Below are 16,043 nucleotides of genomic sequence, written 5' to 3'. Positions count from 1 at the left end.
TGCATCCATTCCAACAAGCAAGGGGATAAGATGCTAAACCAACTCCCAAAGGCTGGATGCTAAGGTGTGTGGTGGGTGTCATTGCCAACTCAGTGAGGTGTTGACAAAAGCTACTGAGAACCAAGAGAGAACATTTAGGCACCTACAGAACAAAACTGTGATGACCTTATGACTTGGTCAGAAGTGTCCCAGGGTATTTTGAATGTGTGAAATCTTCAAGGGCCTTCTGGACTAAGAGGTGGTAGAGACTAAATTAATCCTGATGAAAGAAGCCCTCCTGCGTTGAGCCTGTTCTCTGTTGAAAGAGGGTATGAATCAAAAAGAAAAGAACTGAATCAGAGCATCCCATAGAAACAAAGATCCAATTAGGGCCTGTGCTCCTACTCCCCGAACAAGACATAACTGGTTTTAAATGGCCTTTTCAAAAGCGGCCACAGACATGTCAAAGCAAATATTAATATTTCAGTATGATATAAAATTGGGTAAAGTGTATATTAATGGATTAGGATGCTAATATAATATGGTATAAGGGAATAATATCATCTCTGTTCTCCCAAATTCACGTCTTCATTTTATTGCAACAGATCAAAGGTAGAACTCTCCTTTAATCTGTCTTGGAATTCAGAAACATTTCCCCAATGGGGGCTTTCAAAGCCATTTCTGAGGAAGATGTAGGACCATGTTTAGGAAATTTATCCAGTGACTCATGTTCCGCTGACTTTTAATTTGCTTTCTGGTGCAAACTCTGACGTTGGTGCAATGACTGGCTTTGCATCTGAAAGCTCTTCTTACCATTGATACTCTCATCCTTCCATCTGCATGCTGCCTGTAGGCATCACTATAGAATTAGTTCAGAGAAAGGCCCAGAATCTCATTCCTTCCTCTTTGGTAAGTTGGCCTCCAAATTGCTCAGGTCTTGATTTTACTCTGACCTTTTTAGGCCACTGCTCCCGACAACTGTTGGCCAGGCCATTGATATATGATGACATTAGTATCGGTAATTGATACTAATGGGTTCATTTTCTTTCACCTTTTCTTGTGCTGCTGCTGCTTCTTTTTTTTACAATCTTATTGACTATATTCTCTGTGCTGTACTTTTCATCCCTGGGACTTAATTATTTTTTACCTGGGACTTAGGATACTTTAATACCAATGACCTCTTCTTGTTTTATATGTTAGTTCCAATTTAACCCCATAAGACATTATCATCATTCTATGTAATCAATGTTCATATGATCTACCTATTATAATGTTCTTTGGTCTTTGTTCAGACTTTGTTCAGACTCTCCATTTGGATTAATTCTTGCACTGACTAGCATTAAGGTTTATGATTTCCTTTAATGAAGGTCTGCCACTGGTAAATACTCAGGCCTCCCTGGCCCTCACCCTGATCCCCGCCTCTCCTGTCATCCTGGGCTAGGCTGAAAATGTCTTTATTGCTGTCACTTTTAGGTGATAACTTTCTTTGAGTACAAAACTCCGGACTGGCAGAGATTTTCTTTCAGCACATTGAAGATGTTATCCTACTGTCTTCTTCCTCCCATGGTTACTACTAAGCAACCAACCTTCTAAGAAAGTAATAGTCATTTCTCTAAAAGTAATTTCTCCTTACCTGTTTTTAAGGTATTTGCTTTGCCCTTGGTCTTCTGAAATTTCAGTATGGATGTATATAGATATGGAATTGTTTTTTGTTTTAAAGATTTTATTTTTAAGAGAGAGACACAGCAAGAGAGGGAACGCAAGCAGGGGGAGTGGGAGAGGGAGAAGCAGGCTTCCCTCTGAGCAGGGAGCCCGATGCGGGGCTCAATTTCAGGACCCTGGGACCATGACTTGAACCAAAGGCAGATGCTTAATGACTGAGCCACCCAGGTGCCCCTAGATATGGAATTGGGTAAAATGTATCTTGCTTGGGATTCCTGAATCTATGAATTTGTATCTTTCATCACTTCTGCAATACAACCTCGCCGAATACTCTCCTGTCCTCATTTTTGCTCACCTCTTCTCACTTTATTTATCCTGGCTCTTAATCTCTTACCATATTTTCATCTCTTTGTCACTCTGCTGTATTCTGAGTAATATTATAGGTCATTTTTAAAATCTCTTGTCTCTCTCTATTGCTAAAATGTTGGAGTTTTAAATGTATTGTATTTTCATTTATAGAAAATCAATTTATTTTCAAATATACTTCATCCCCTTTTCCAGGCAATTGCTTTTGACACATATTGTCAATTCTAAAAGGACTTGTTTAACATTCTATATGTCCTAATTCCAAAATATAAAATCTTACAGGGCTCATTCTGCTGTCTTTTGTTTCTGTTGGTTCTCATTCATGGACTTCTTAAATATTCATTTTGTAATTGCTTTGATGAACTGATATTTCTTGGATTTTTTTTTTTTTTTTTTGAGATTGCATGGGAAAGGGGGAATAGGGGCAGAGGAGAGGGAGAGAGAGAATCTTAAGCAGGCTCCACTCTCAGTGTGGAGCCAGACACAAGGCTCGATCTCATGACCCTGAGATCATGACCTGAGCTGAAATCAAGACTTAGATGCTTAACCCAATGAGCCACCCAGGCACCCCTGATATTTCTTGGAACTTTAACTGTAATCATAGCATCCCAAGTTCTGGATTGAAAATAGACTCTGTTATACACAAATTGACTGATTATGCCAGGAGCCCCGAAGATTTCCAGGGAGGGACATATTTAAACTAAATCCTGAGTGTGTCAGGTGGTGTGAATTCAGGCTTCAAACCCACATGAGCTGTAGCTTGTGATTATTTATTCTCAGGGAGAATTATTTCTCCTCTATTCAACACCAAGTTTTAAGACCAACCATTTTCTTGCAGTTTTTTGAGATGATGGGTTCATTTTTAATTCATGCATACTATGAGGTTGTGTGATCCTCTGCAAGCCCAGGTTTATGGAGTGGGTCCCTTATTAGACTCCTCATTCTTTTTTCATTCCCTGTTCTTCTACTACCCACACATCATGAAAAAAATTCCAAGCTTAATGTCAACTTAACAGATACTTTCAAGGTGAAAAACAGCTTTACTGCTCTGATGGCCTCTCTGGGTACTTGCTTTCACTTGGACTTTGTGCTTTGAGCATTCCTTAATTTTTTTCCCATTCACTGATGCATTTAAAAACATTTAAAAAGTTATACAGAGTTTTTATTGGAAACTCAGGTCTCCCCAGTTTGCTTTTTTGATGTTTTCATAGCTTAGATCATCAGGGACAGATGTGGGGTTTTTATATGGCTGAGGGAAACAGGTGACTTCTGTTAAGATTGCTTCAGAATCACTGTAATTTTACTAAAAACCAATCAAGTTTGAAGGGCTCATTAACAGAAATGCCATGATATCTAGGACTCATAATGGCTTCTTTTAGCCTGAATTGGATTTTTTTAAAAACCAGAAATAGAAAGAAAGAGGGTACTTGGAAGAAGTGGTTCCAGATGAATGGTTAGAGAAAAGCTTAAATTTCAAATACTCTCCCACTTAAAACTAACTTTTAGCAGTAAGAGAGTTTTTACATGAAAATGCAGAGTACTTGTGACCACTCAGATAATATATACATTATTTCAAGAAACACATGCAACCATACAATACAGATACCTAGAAAGCATCCCTTGACCACCTACCTGATCCCAGCCCCTTCCCTCAATTTAACCACTACTTAAAAGTTTGATGTGTATAAGTCTAGAACTTTCTATTTATTCTTATTCATATTCATACCTCTGTACATAGAGACATCGAGTTTGTTTTGCATTTTAGAAAAATATATAGGCGATCTGGTGTTCTGCATGTCTGAATATGGTTTTGAATTCTCTCTTGCTTAATAGATGAGATCTATTAAGATTAATAGATGAAATCCTCCACTAAATCCTTTCATGATTTTGAAGATTTGACTTCCCCTTCTTCAAACTTACAGATTTTCTATAGAGAATCCTGATCCCATTCTGACTTTCAGTTTGTGACTTGTAGTTTCCTTTCTGGGCATATTTAGGCATTTCTCTTTCTTGTTGCTGTTCCAAAATTTCCGAGGGTTGGGCCTTACTGTGGACCTTCTCTTTCTTGTTGCTGGGCAATCAGTTTAGCTCTTCAGTCTGGTAACTACTCTTCAGTTGTGAAAATATCTCTGGTCTGATCTCTTTGATAATCTGCTTTCCTCAGTTTTCTCTTTCTGGTGCCCCTTTCACATGGGGGCACTTAGCTCTTCCCTTCTCTTTCTGCAACATCAGTTACCTTCCTTCCATTTACCTTCTATGTTCTAATTATATATTGATCTCCCATATACTATTATCACCTGTTTAGTATTCTTCAACTCATTTTTTCCCCCTAACTATCATTTTAGGAGAAACATTTTAAATACCACTTCTAGGAATCTGTCCATCGGAAATGCACAAGACTACTTAAGAATATCAACCCATAGGTCACATAAGTATGTGTTACCTATATGTGCTACCTATTTTATAGTTTCTATTGTTTCCTACTATACATAATTTTATTATTATACATAATTATATGTAGATATATTATCTATATATGAGAGAGAGGGAGAGAAATGGTATTGCTGCTATAGAGGAAAATTTGTTGACTTTTTTTTTTAATTTGTTGACTTTTAAAATTTAAATTGCATTCAGTGCATAATGAAGTCCTTTTTTTTTTTTTACTATGTAAGTTTTTTAATTGTCTTGTAATCAGCAGATAATTTTTCATCTTCAAGCCCGTATATGTCTTATTTCTTTTTTTGTGTTGCACTGTAATTCACTGAGATGGAATATGGCTGGGGGAAGAGAGTAGCTCGGAGTGAGGTTGGGGGAACAAAATAAGAAAGCTGGAGACTAGATTTCTGGCCTGGTCCTACCACTATCTGTATTTTCACATCTGTTAAATGAAGGTGCCAGTCCAGCTTATTTCAAAACCCTTTGTGTTTCTTATTGTCTATGTAATTTTCTAGAATTCTCCACCGTGGGTTTCTCAGGGTTAGCAGTACCTTTTCCCCTCACTTCAGATGGTGTCCATGGTTCATCAACACATTTTTGTGTGAATAATGAAAAGAATGAAAAGAGCAGAGCATGGCACTGGAGTCTGAACACAAGATGTTGTCAGAAATCCAGTGGAAAAATCCTCTGTTAAGTCAGAAAGGATAAATCTGGGGAAATGCCATTCCTGAACATTGGAGGTAATGAAAGGGAAGCCCTCAAGGTTATGTAATCCATTTTTCAATTAATATGCTCCCCCACCCCCTTAATGGTGTATAAATTAATAGCAGCTGAAAAGGAATCAAGGCAGGAACACAGAGGAAAGTAGAGTGGAACAAACAATGTGGTAGAGAAGAAATTATGTTTACAGGACATCCGCACAACAGACAAGGGAAGCATGTGACCTGAAATCAAAGGGGACTGGGTTTCTAGAATAATGGGCATTTTACCTGGATAGCTAGTGTAGAGATAGCTGTGTGGCAAGACACAAAGAGCTGTGGAGTCTTTGCTTTGGAGTCTTTGCTGCTGACACGGTAGAAGGATGTATGTAATAATATCTGCATGTGCTCTGAAAACAGTTAATGGATTAACATTTGATAGGGAATGCACAGGGTGCAAAATTCAAAGAGGACAAGAGGCTGTTACTCAGGGGGTGCTCATCCCTTCCCAGTATTGGATCATAATACAATTTTACTGGCAATAATTTATTGTGTACCGACAGAGGCTTCTTTAGATTAGAGATATGTACCAAAACAATGAGTAAATCTGGCTTTTAATATGTCTACATAGTTAATATTTATATATTATATTTATTTATGTTTTATATATAAATATATATTTATATATTTAAATATTTTATATATGCATAAAATATTTATGTATTATATATATGCATATATATATTTATATATATGCATGCCAGTATGTATCATGTATAGATGGGGATGGAGTGCTACTTTCAAATACATTGCCCTCCAATTTCAAGAGATTAAAGATTTGATTTGAATTTTTTCTTTTTTAAGGGGCCAGTAGGGTGGCGGGAGAGGGAAAATCCTAAGAAGTTTCCATGCCAGCATGGAGCCCAATGGGGGGCTCAGTCTCACAACCCTGAGATCATGATCTGACCCAAAATCAAGAGTCAGGTGCTTAACCGACTGAGCCACCCAGGCGCCCCCTAAAGAGATAAGTGATTTTCAAAAGAACACCTATTGTCTATTCTACTTTGATAAGCGAGTGAGCACTGTAATTCCAAGATTAGGAATCTAGGTGATAAAGTCATTCTCAATCTGCAGTCTCTAGGTTTTCCAATTAAATTAGCTTTGATCTTTAGACAGAGTATTCCTAGAGGCCAGAATCCTGGTGAAAACGATGCCAAGTGTGATGCAGCTGACGGCCCCCTGGGTATCTTCACTTGTCACCTTGGGATCTTTGTAGAGTCTCACGTAATAGCTGCTTTCACGTTTTTGTTTGCAGGCAGGACTTACGTACAGAGGGATTATAGAAATATAAATGATTACGGTAACACTGTGACTGAAACACTGAACAATATATTTAGACACAAGGTTTAAAGAAAAGGAAACAACAATTCTAAACCCCCCAGCTGAGCCCAACTCTGGCAGTCACATCAGGATGGAGAGAAGACTCGCTGGTTACGGGGAAAACCTTGCTTTCCTCCGTGCCCTTGCAGGGGCACACATTCACTTAGGAATACATCTCTAGGCTAAATCTATTGAAATATCACCAGAAAAGTGGCTGTCAAGAGGGATTCTAATTAATTTGTGTTAGGAAGGTTTTATTTTAGAGCCGATCTTACTAGAAAGACGTTCTGAGCAGTTACAGATGAAATAACCATTTCAAAACAACACAAATTTCTGGGTCTAGCTCAGCAGGATGGAGCATAATTTTCAGCCATGAAATAGCAAACACTTCTTCTCAACATGTGAGTGTAAAGCCTTTGACTAAAAATCTTGCCAAAGCTTTTGACAAGAGTTCAGTTTGGTAGAGAAGAATATAATAGAAAACCCTCTGCCTAGGCGAGGGTACCTTTTGTTCCCCTGGGACCCGACCCTCATCAAACTGTTTGCTGTTCACCTCATTATAAACATCTCTCTGCCACAGCAGGTGTTGGGTCGGGAGGGGACACGGCGTCCAAGAAACCTGCAATCAGGTTAGCAAACTCCCAGGAGACCCATTCCCTTTCAATTGACTTGGAGTGTCCAGCAGTGTCTACCAGCCCCTGAGCTGTCTCTCCGTGAGACAGCTGTCATTTGAGTCACAGCGGAAACACGTCCCCAAACCAATTTCCCTGGTTTAGGAGCTGCACTTCTAATGACATAAAGGAAAGCTGTCCAAGCCTTTCCAACCATTAAAGAAAAGACAATTTTCGGGGCACCTGGGTGGCTCTGTCGGTTAAACATCTGCCTTCGGCACCGGTCAAGATCCTGGGGTCCTGGGATTGAGTCCTATATGGGGCTCCCTGCTCAGCGGAGAGTCTGCTTCTCCGTCTGCCTCTGCCTGCTGCTCCCCCTGCTCGTGCCCGCTTGCTCTCTCTCTCTCTTTTACTTTCCCTCAAATAAATAAAATCTTTAAAACAACAACAACAACAACAACAACAACAACAACAAACAACAGTTTCCTCAGAGTTCCTTCAAAATTCCACTCCCTATAGAACAGGTTTTAAAAGATTCTTGCATGAATCAGTCTCTTTGGGTGAAGTTCAGCTTTTCAAAAATGTCCTTCCGATTTCTAGCTCCTCGAAATGGCGGCTAAGTCTATTTCAGAACTCAGACTGCCTTCAAAGCGGGAGAAGAAGAGTCAGCAGGCTCAGACTCACAAGGCTTCCTTCTATATCCTCACAGGTCTCTGCTGTGAAGTGGCTACTCTAGATTTCTCCACAGACTAATGGCTGCTGGCCCCCTGGGGTGATTGATTGGTTGTCACTGCTTGAGTCCATGGTCTGAGCCAACTGGTCTGAGGGAGCATCTCTGTCTTGTTCTTGGGCTTCCACCAGCTCCCTCAATACCACCACTTTTTGTCACCAGGGCACACAGGACAATTTCTGTTCCCTCTGAGATGCACATGATATGAGAACCTTCCAGATTTTGACCCGTAGAGGAAAAGTGACAGAGGTACATACAAATCTCACTTTCTGCTCTCTTCTCTCGCTCTACTTCTTCCCACAGTTCTCAGGGTGGGAAGGGGTACACTTTCTTCCTCCTCGGTGGCCCACCCTGAGCCCTGTCATCACTGCGTGTATGGTAAGAATCCAGCCCCTTAGGCTGGTCTGTGTTCAAAGAAGCTAAAGGAATTTGGAGAAATCCCTTCCTCTATTGAAATCTCTTCTTTTTCGAGATTTCTGCCCTGCTAATGAGAATCCTCTCCCTCAGGGAGCCTCCTCTTTCCCTTTCCTGGAGCTATGATTCAGGAAGAATAGGGAGGGAAGGAGGATGCTTAAAGAGAAAAGAAAATGTATCCGTTTATTATGTGCAAAGTAGTTTCATTGCTACACAAGGCAGAGTGAATTCTAATTAGAGGACGGTAAATGCGGAAGTCTCTTCACCTACCTATGCTTTGTGTAGCCACCACTGCAGGCTTTGGGCCCTTGTGGGTCAGCTCTGGGGATCACCACACAAGCTCTACCAGTATTATTGCTAATGTACTAAATACCAAGAAAAAAATGACCCAACATTTAACCAGTGTCTAGGGAAACCCTTTACTGTTCTTGATAGTTCTTGATAGTTTATGTTGTACGCTCATTAAGATCTCGTTCTTCCACTGAGGAACTCTGATTCGTCAGAGAAAAACACAATCCTGACAAATAGTAACATAGGTGATCTATTTAGTCATCTCATGATAAACTAAAATAAGTGATCTATTTAGTCATCTCATGATAAACTAGACTGGACCATGAGTTAGAAGTACCGATTAATCACTTCGCCAATGGATGTTCCCTTATTCCAATGTTCCAGATTTCTCTTTCCCTTCAAGTCTGGGCTTCTGGGAGAGTGTTAGATAAACAGACCCTCATCCCTTTTTTCCTGTTTATCCTCCTCTTATCTGGTCCTCACTCTCACGTTCCCACCAACCCATCACTAATACCAAAAGCACCCAGGCCTCCTGGTTAAAGTCAAAGGACACCTTTCTGTACCACTCAGTCACTGTAGACACTGCATCATTTTTTCCTCTTGGCTTCTCTGACAGTCTTGGTATCCCTCCTATTTCACAGGTTGTACCTCTTTGTTCTCTTTCAGGCTCTCTCTCCGAACTCTTAAAATGAGGAGTTATCTGGATCTCAGTCTTGGGATCCCTTCTCTTTTCCCTCTCTTGCCAAGGATTGTAGCCATTCTATGCTCAAATGTGTTCTAGATTCATGATTCTCAGATTTTTGTGAATGTAGGCTATACCCAGGGAAAGGGTAAAAACTTACAATCACTTAATCTTTGCTGCTTGAATTTCTTCTTCTATAATCACCCTCATAAGAGCCTCATAGGGTGTTATGGTGATAAAAGAAATCCTAAATGAACAGGATTTTCGTGAAAAAAGCAAGATGCATTGTGGTGTCCATTTGATGTATCTACTTGGAGCAGGAAACTAAGCCCCTATTTGCTCTGTCACCTTAGACAGCTACTTTCACTTCCTGGGCTTCAGATTTTAGAGATTTAACTGCAGTGTTTGTCAACGATTGGGTGTGAATTCTGCCAAATGGCATTTCATTTTCAAAACATGAGCACCTTCTTACTTATCTGTAAGTGGTACAAAAAGGCAACAGTGGAGGGGCGCATGGGTGGCTCGGTCAGTTAAGTGTCTGACTTCTGTTCAGGTCATGATCTTGGAGTCCCGGGATGGAGCCCTGTGTCAGGCTCCCCGCCGAGCATGGAGTCGACTTGTCCCTCTCCCTCTGCCCGTCCCTCCGCTCATGCTCTCTCTTCTCTCTCTCTCGATCTTGCTCTTGTCCTCAAATAAATAAATATAATCTTAAAAAAAGAAAAAAAAAGAGCAACAGTGGGGAGAAATGTTTCCTACAGAAAATAAAGCTTAACCCAAAAACCGCTATTTATCCCAGAGGTTTCCTATTCTATTTCACTTATTGTCACTTAAAACTTTTAGGAGGAGCAAAAGTGTCCCCTTTCAAATGAATGAGCTAAGTTGAGTATAAGCTTAGTAATAGATGCAGGGTAGTATTAGCAGTGGGAGGGATATTATGTTACAGCTGAGGCAATTTTGAAGTAGAAGACACGGCTGGATAGGTTAGAAAGATGTTGTTAATGCTACATTTATGTTTTAGGGGACTTTTCTGTTGTCCCCAAAATATTTTATATGCAGGGACTGAGAGTCCATGGGTCAGGAAGGCAGCACGGCCCCTTTCTGGTGAAGGAAACAAAGAAATACAGGCTTTAAAAAGGTAATAAATCACATTTCCACAGAAAGTTTTGTTTTGTTTGTAACAGATGGGTAACAGTGTTTGCGGCTGTGGTAAGTGGCAATAGGAACCTTGCATACATCTGTGAGCTGAGTTTTGGGTGTCTGTTATCTTTGTTTTTAATGTAATTTGTTTAATGGTAAGTGTTTGTAATTTACATTTTTATAATGGCCGCTTTTAACCACTGGCTCACAGCATCCCAGAAAAATTTAAAAATTAACGTCTTGTGAGCTAGTCTGACCAACTCCAACTTACCACTGGCTTGTCTTCAGAGAATAAAGGAAAAGTAATATTAATATTTGCTTGAGCAATATTTAATTATGTTTGAGTTCTGAGACATGCACACTTAATTTAGATGTTTTTTCTAGAACTCTATGTATCCATCAATGGGTAAATCAAAAGCAGTGATTAGAATCATCATATGCTAGATCAATAGATGACACTTTTTCTATAAATTTATGTGAGCTGAGTGTGAGGTATGTCTCACCTCCCTAGGGGAAGGGGGTGGGGAAAGAACCCATAGAAAAAGATATTTGCTTATTGAATGAATGACATGTTTTATGGACCTAATGGTGTTTCTTCAAAACTCTTATGTTGAAACCCCAACATATGCGACTTATTTGGAGATGAGGTCCTTAGGGATGTGATTAAATTAAATGAGGTCATAATGATGCAGTCCTAATCTGATAGGACTGGTGTTCTTATGAGAGGAAGAGACTCCAGAGCTCTGTGGGCACAAGGGCAGGTCAAAGGCCACAGGAGGTTACAGCAAGAGGGCAGTGTCAGCAAGCCGAGGAGAGACGTCTCACAGAAACCAGGCCTGCTGGCACCTTGACCTTGGACCTTACACTGTACAAGTGTAAGAAGAGAAGTTTCTGTTGTTTAGGCCACCCTGTCTGAGATATTTTGATATGGCTGCCCAAACTGACTAATACAGCACGCAAAAAATGCAATTCCATACAGTTAACACGATACTCATACCTCAAGCTCTGTCAAAAGGTCACAAGGAATTCCTTCCTGTCTGCTCCTCTGCTTGATAAACTTCTACTTAATCCTACTGGTCAAGGGTACCACCTCTGGGAAGCCTTCCTTGGTTTCCCCTAGTTGTGTCAGGCCTTCTTCCCCCATAAACAGCTCTATTATAGTGATGATTACAGCGTTTTTTGTTCTAACACAAATCCTTTGAACCTTTTACTTTTTAAAAGTGTTTTTTATTTACATCAGAAAGAGAGACTGAGAGAGAGAGAGACAGAGAGAGTGTGTGTGTGTGTATCAGAAGGGGGAGAGGGAGAGAGAGAATCCTCGAGCAGACTCCCCACTGAGTGCAGAGCTGGATGTGAGACTCCATCCCAGGACCTGAGGATCACGACCTGGGTCAAAATGAAGAGTTTTGAGGGCCAGGCACCCCCCCTGCCACACCCTGGCATCCTTTAAAGAAAGGTAGATTACATATTAGAAATTAAGATGAAGCATACCTTCTGTGCTGCCTGTATATTAACCACTGGCCACATGTGTCTATTTGTCCTTACATTTAAATATGATTTAAATACAATTAAAATTCAATACCTTAGTTGCCTTAGTGCACTTCAGATACTTGCTAACCACCTGTGGCTGGTGGCTGTTGCATTGAGCTCTCAGGCACGGAACATTTCCATCCCTGCAGAAAGTTCTCTAGGACAGAGCTGCGCTGGGCTGCAAGCAATCTGAGGTGGGGGGCAAGCTTTGCATATTTTTTGCATTGCTTTCTTGTCCCAGCATCTAGCCTGGTGCCTGATATACAGCAGGCATCCAGTAAGTATTAGCTGAATTATTCAAAGAGAAAAAACGAACACTATTTACGTAGTTGTAACTCCTTAAAGCATTTCATGGTTCCTCAAGATCACAGAAATAAATACGCCTATATACATGCATTTTGATGACTGGCAAGTAAAACGCTAAAAATAAGCAATTTTCATTTTGCCTGGGATGAGAACACGAAGATGCTTTAAGATGTAATTATAGAATTCATCTCAGGTGCTAATATAGCAATCTATAGTTGTTAATTCGGAAGCACAATATCGATTCTAATTTATTTTTTTCTAGGTCATCTCAGCTTCATTGCTCTATAAGTGACTCTATGGACTCATTAAATCTTTCAGCATGATATTTATGCAACCCTATTTAATGAGTCCTCCAACACCTTGAATTCTCTGGATCTCATACCTATTATTTCAGTGGCAAACTTCTGGGTTTAATTAATCGTACACTTTCTGGACACAAAGGAGGTCAGGAAAAGGTTGCTTGTAGACAGCCTTTTTGTTGCCATATTTAAAGATCTTTGAAGAGATCCACAATAACCCTTGGGAATCTAGGCATTTAGATGTTCCTACACTAGGAAAATTTCCTTTGTTTCTTACTTAAATGTTTCGTGAGTTACCTCAAAGCAGTTCCCTTCACTCAAACTCTGGAGCAAAAGGAGAAACCGTATCCTGTGACATGACAGAGGATTAAAACCCATCTGAAAAAAAAGATGTTTTTCTTCCAAGATGTTCCTTTAGATTTCCTAGTCACTTCAAGGATAAACACCAGGGCTGAGTACATATTATTTGAATGAATAAATGAAAGCCATATAAACAACCACTTAACTTTGGCACAAAGTCCAATGTGTACCCTAAATTCTATCTCACATCATTCAGGAGACAAATTTCCAAGAGGGAGAAGGAGGTGGTAGTTAGTGAGGGTGTTCTACAGGGACCCATGCAGAGAGTAGAGAGAGGCAAGAAGATCTTCAGGGAAGTAAAGCAATTTAGGTTTGAACTCAGCACCCATACACACAAGTTGGATGGAGCAGAGAAGAAAGGAGGGAGGCAGAGAGTCAGGGTTGGGAGGGGGTGAGAGTGTCCATCCTCAATCCTCGTGCTTTACAGAGGGGAGCGGTGAGCCCTAAGAGCCATGGGCGGAGAAGGTTGTCTCAAAATCCTTTAACCCACTTGCACAGGCCACACTGAGTCTCAGTCTCATCTCTGTGGGGCATTACTTGCCCACTGGATGTGATGAGCACAGAAAACAGTGGTCTGCCTCTCACCCATGGCCTGGGAGCTGCAGCCAACAGTGAAACCCAGAGCTGAGCCTTGGGTTTGCATGGGTGTTCTAACATCTAGTCCTGCGAAAACTTCTTCTCTAAGACATTGGTTTAGAAACAAGGGATACTGAGAAACTTGAACATTTTGCCTATGAGATTTAAATCCTTTTGCTGTTGTGATCATTTTGGGGGCTCAATCCCTGGCCAGATTGGGTTGTGATCTTTTGAAGGCTGGAGTATACCACCAGGAAAGAAACAGTGTTTGGTGTATGTGAATCTCCCTTCTAGCCACTCAGAGAGATCTCCTTCCTTGGACAGCAAGCCTGTTAGGTAATCTCCCCATTTTACAGATGTTTATATTGAGGCAAAGATAATGTACCTTTATTGTTTGCCTGTCCATGAAATGTGAGCAAGAGATATCACACCCTTGACATCTAGATCATAAAATCATAGCTTCAGATATGTACTGGAAAAGCTGAAGGGCACAATACACAACATGCAGTCTCCAAGGTCAGACACTCTTCGTATGACCTTGGGAAAGTTTATTAATTTTTCTGAACCTTAATTTCCTCTACTGTGCAATGTCCAGACGACTAGGATAACACATGTGATGTGCTTTGAAGGTGCTTGGCAGCATAGTAGGTGCTCAATAACTGCTAGTTGTTTCTGTTATTATTTAAACATCAGGGGAGAAAAACTTTTTAATGCTCTTCTATGGCCTTGAATTGCTCTTTATTATTTAAAAGCAGTAGGACCTGTGTTTTTTGCTCTTTTGTGCTCTCTATTGAAATCGATATTGGCACAGCCCAGAATAAAGAAGGCACTTAATAAATTCTTCGCATAAATTGAAAACTTTCCAACGCTATATCGCCAGCATTTTTATAGACATTGGTGTGTATATATATGTATACACACACACACACACACACACATATCTTTATGCAAAGGTCCATATATACACAAAATGAGCAAACATCCTTTTTTATTTGCAATCTTGTTGTCTAGTAATTTGTATTTACCAAAAAATAGAAGTTACTGTGGTTAAAAGGATGACTAACCTTTACAGCTCCATTCATTAATCTCTAGTGGATACCGAGAAATAAAATTTTCATCAGTGAAGGTTCGCGTTCACAAATTTAAAAATGTGAAATTTCACGTATTTACATGAAGAGTACTCTTGGTATCAATCTTAGAGGGAAAAAAATCACTCTTTTCTAGAAAATGCGGGATGGCTTTATCTACTATTACTTTTGATTCATTCATTTTGTGTTCAGCGGTAGTCTATCAATGGGAAGGTATGAGGTAAGCGAGAAACATTTGGGGGAAATAGTAAACATGGTCCAAAAATGTACCTTTCATATACTGGCGGAGAAGTACTTTTTGTTCTTTTCCAGATACAAAACAGTGCAATTTTTTGTTCTGTATTAACAATGAAACCTATTTTCCCCCAGAACATGTGAAATTGGTTTATTTTTATATTGTCTTTTATATGTGAAAAGCTGAAAGGACCAAACTAATGATGTGATTAAAGATTTTCTCAATGCCCAGGTATTGTGGGAATACCTGTCTCTTTTGAAAACAAATATTTTTGTAACTCAGGAAGCTCAGTTGACCTTCTAAAGGAAAAACAAGTCGAGGACCAGCCATTAGGAGCCTGATGAAGCCCAGCAACTAAAATGTGGTCCCTAGGTCTCTCTTGCATTTGTTTTGAAAAATAAAACCCAAGTCATGGGTTCTGAGCTCCGTTGCCATTTACCTCCTCAGAGAGAATTCAATATTCTACCTGTGGTATGAAATGTTTCACAATAACTTTCAAAAACACCAGTAACAGCAAACATCAAAAACAAACAAGCAAAAAAATCCAACGATGCTGATACCTGATGACTTAAAAAAATACCCTGAACATTTATAGCCAGCTGAAGAAGTCATTGTCAAGGTCTCCCTCCCTGATGCCTTCCGGGAGAAATCAATATTGCCCGCTCGCCCCCAACCCCTGCCTTTCCATGTAGGCTTTATCACAAGGTCACCACAGGAACCAGAGCATCACAGCTGGGGGGGACATGGATGGAATTCATAGCCAGGCTGGGACTTTGCTCTGAAATGGCATTCTCCACCTTTCTCTAGTGTCACAGTCTGTAGTAAAAAAAATAAAAAATTCTCAAAGGGTCAGGCTCGTGATGAGGCCCCAAACTCAAAATACAATAAACCAGCAGGAAAGCAGCTTAAAGATTTTCCTTGCAGGTGCTAAAGCCAGGAGGGGTAAGAATGTACTAGATCCCTGCTTCTCAAACGGGATCCATGGAAATGTGGCAGCAAGGGCATGGCCTGGAATCAGGTGAGAAATTCAAATCTCAGGACCCACCCAGACCCCCGGAATCAGAATCTGCATTTTCATAGGATCTCCAGGTAATTCATACACTCACTGAAGTTGGGAAGTGTTGAGCTAACTACCACTGCCTGTGCTGATGGATGTAGAGAACAAGAAAGAAATTACAGCTTTTATTTTCCCCCCAGTGAAGTTGTTTTCACTAATTCTTCGACATGTTTCTAAACGTACTGCTTCACAGATCGAGTGCTTGA

General features: G+C 40.2%; 1 protein-coding gene across 3 annotated transcripts in view; it reads right to left on the bottom strand.

The window, feature by feature from the left end:
* The window catches only part of PLCB1 (phospholipase C beta 1), a 684,602-nt gene that overhangs the window by 52,667 nt on the left and 615,892 nt on the right, over positions 1 to 16,043 (bottom strand). The window contains exon 33 of one of the 3 annotated variants that reach the window (XM_080813476.1): positions 15,511 to 15,596. The exons of the other annotated variants lie outside the window; for them this stretch is intronic. The gene's annotated coding sequence lies outside the window, so the exon portion shown is untranslated. Of the gene's footprint in view, positions 1 to 15,510; positions 15,597 to 16,043 lie in introns of those variants that run through there. 3 annotated transcript variants of the gene reach the window in all.

Source organism: Martes martes (genome assembly GCF_963455335.1).
Source record: "Martes martes genome assembly, chromosome: 9".
Lineage (NCBI taxonomy): Eukaryota > Metazoa > Chordata > Mammalia > Carnivora > Mustelidae > Martes > Martes martes.
The sequence above is the reverse complement of the archived record's forward strand: the minus strand, read 5'-3'. Positions and strand labels throughout refer to the sequence as shown.